Source organism: Scylla paramamosain, chromosome 5, assembly GCF_035594125.1.
Source record: "Scylla paramamosain isolate STU-SP2022 chromosome 5, ASM3559412v1, whole genome shotgun sequence".
NCBI classification, from domain to species: domain Eukaryota; kingdom Metazoa; phylum Arthropoda; class Malacostraca; order Decapoda; family Portunidae; genus Scylla; species Scylla paramamosain.
In genome coordinates this window covers 1,609,931-1,613,419 of record NC_087155.1, presented here as the reverse complement: position 1 = coordinate 1,613,419, position 3,489 = coordinate 1,609,931, and positions in this window count along the sequence as shown.

Below are 3,489 nucleotides of genomic sequence, written 5' to 3'. Positions count from 1 at the left end.
ATATATATAACCCTATCATCTCAATGCTCTATTAATATTTCATTTTTGATATATTACTTTACAAAACATTACCATTATCACATACCATTCTACTTTTTTTTTAATACTTTTAGTGAAATACTTATTTGTTAATCATTGTCTTAATTTTTCTTCAAACGACCTTTTTATTCATTTATTATTTCCTTTAATATACGTATACCTCCTTTATGTTTCGTCAGACTTTATGAAGGACACATTGAAACTTTTTTTTGCTTTTGACAACGCGACATGACTGACAATGATACGTGAAATTATTGTGATTGCTGATCGCTCTCTCTCTCTCTCTCTCTCTCTCTCTCTCTCTCTCTCTCTCTCTCTCTCTCTCTCTCTCTCTCTCTCTCTCTCTCTCTCTCTCTCTCTCTCTCTCTCTCTCTCATACAATTGGAGAGAGAGAGAGAGAGAGAGAGAGAGAGAGAGAGAGAGAGAGAGAGAGAGAGAGAGAGAGAGAGAGAGAGAGAGAGAGAGAGAGAGAGACGCAACCTAATTGGTAAAACACTATGAAAAGAAAGATGGTGTTTCAAGGCCACTTTAGAAGCAACACTTTTAACTCTAGATGAGTATTCCTGTGCCAGTTGGAATCACACACTTGCGCATTTTATGTTTTCGCGCGGAGTGTTCCCACAGAAATGGATATTTGACAACTTTTGTTGGTTATACCCACAATGTACCCATCTTTAAGAAAGGAGATAAAACTTTAGCGTCTAATTATAGACCTGTCAGCTTAACTTCAGTTGTAGGTAAAATGTTAGAGTCAATAATAGCGAGGAACATTAGGGAACATTTAGACAAACATAACTTGATAATTCAGTCACAGCATGGCTTCACGAAGGGGAAGTCTTGCCTGACAAACTTGTTAAGTTTTTACAGTAAGGTGTACGAGGCAGTAGATAATGGTGATAGTTATGATATCTTATATCTGGACTTTAGTAAAGCATTTGACAAGGTACCCCATCAAAGGGCACACGGGATAGATGGGAAGGTGTTAGGCTGGATAGGGTCATGGCTTGGTAACAGGCGACAGAGAGTGGTAATAAACGGCTCGAAATCCGAGTGGGGTCATGTAATTAGTGGGGTGCCACAGGGATCAGTATTAGGGCCATTGTTATTTCTAATATATATCAATGACTTGGATAGTGGAATTAGTAGTGATGTTAGTAAATTTGCGGATGACACAAAGATAGGTAGATTAATTAGGTCAGAATCGGATGCCATCGCCTTGCAGGCAGACTTAGAATGAATGAATGGACGGATAGATGGCAAATGCAATTTAATATTAATAAATGCAAAGTGCTTAGCGTAGGTAGAGGAAACCCACACAGTAGGTACACATTAAACAACCAAACACTGGTAGGTACAGGGTATGAGAAAGATTTAGGAGATATAGTTAGCTCTGAACTCCGTCTAGGGAAACAATGCATAGAAGCCAGAAACAAGGCAAATAGGATACTAGGATTAATTTTTAGGAGTGTTAATAGTAGAAGGCCGGAAGTAATATTAAAGTTATACTTGGCGCTGGTCAGACCTCATCTAGACTACTCTGTGCAGTTCTGGTTCCCACATTACAGGAAAGTTATAGGTCTATTAGAATCAGTACAGAGGAGAATGACTAAAAGGATACAGGGCATGAGGAGTATTCCTTACGAGGCGAGGTTCAAGCTGTTAAATTTATATTCTCTAGAGAGACGTAGGTTAAGAGGGGATCTGATAGAAGTCTTTAAGGGTTATAACAAGGGAGATGTAAGCAAAATTCTTAGGATCAGCAACCAGGGTAGAACAAGAAATAACGGGTTCAAGCTTAAAAAAATTAGGTTTAGGAAGGAGATAGGAAAAAATTGGTTCTCAAATAGAGTGGTAGATGAGTGGAACGGACTCAGTAATCAGTGCTAGGACACTAGAGAGCTTTAAGAGAAGATTAGACAAGTTTATGGATGGGGATAACAGATGGAAATAGGTAGGTGTGTTTCATACAGGGACTGCCACGTGTAAGCCTGGTCGCTTCTTGCAGCTTCCCTTATTTCTTATGTTCTTATGTTCTTAATGTAACACATGCACTCGTAGGGGAAGGGTGTGCGGCAGTGCTCCCCATAGATTTTTGACTATGGTAAATAGTTCTGTATCCAATTACCACAGGTATACCTAAATTTTTTCGGATAAAAAAAAAAAAAGTGTGAAGGAAAGTTGCCATATCTTTTGTTGTGTTAGATGACTTGGTACGAATTTTCTGAGTGTTAATTTGAGTAAAATTTGTTGCACAGTAGACTTGAGCCATATACTAAAGCTAGTTTTATACATTATCTACGTTTATTTTTTCCTAGATTAGAGTCATGGCCTCAAAACAAACGAGACCAGTTTCTGAGGATGACGTATGTCAAATACTGAATTCCAGTGTGATGTCTCGGTCACCAGACATCACACTGGAATCAGTCACTGATGGCGGGAACCCCTCAGAGAACGTGTATGGGGATGTCTCCCCTCCCCCTCCATCTCGTGGCTCCTCTCCACCATCAGAGACACTCACAGAGTGCAGTGCTTTGCCTGGTGGTGGTGTATGTATTTTATCATAAAACATAACTAATAATAGTCCAGAATACTTATTTTTGTACCAAAGTACCATTTAGAATCAATGAAACATTTTATATTATATTTTTTTCTACAGTGATTCCAATTGACACACGTTTAAAATCACCCATTTTGATTCATTCCAGGCACCATGATTGCCTTGCAGCAAAGGTTTGGCAGGCAGAATATGGCATCCACCATTATGCTACTTTACTTTGGTAATTATTTTTTCTCTTAATTTTTTTTTTCTAAATACTAGCAAATCACAGAACATTACTTAAAAAAAAAAAAATTCATTGGACTCAAAGTCTGATTTTCAATTTCTTTTTACTACAAAAAACTTGCTAGCAATAGTAAGGAATACTTATTTTTGTACCTGACTATCATTTAGCATCAATAAGACATGTCTTTATTTTTTTATTTTTATTTTTTTCCTACAGTCATTCCAGTTGGCACACGTTTACCCGAACGTAAAACTTTGTATGTATACGTTTCTAGGGTTAACACAACTTCGGCAACACGCAGAAAGAACTCGCATTCTTCCCGCCGCCGAAGAGACAAAAAGTGAACAGTAATGCAAAGAAATGAATAAAACCACTAACTAAAATAGCATTATACAAAAAAGGAAATTATAATTATACTTCTCTTCAAAAGACCAGAGGGAGAGGAAAAAAAGGGTTAACTGAGGTTTACTCCATTGTTTTGTTTTGTATAATAGTATAGCTCCTTATTTTCCATGCATCAGACTATCCAACTATCTCTCTCATGAAACAGATCCTCTCCCATCCCCACCATACTATCCAGACAAAGAATTACGACTACTCACAAACAGCAACACGTCATGAAACAGATCCTTGCCACAGACATCAAGACCCGCAGAGATTCCCGTGC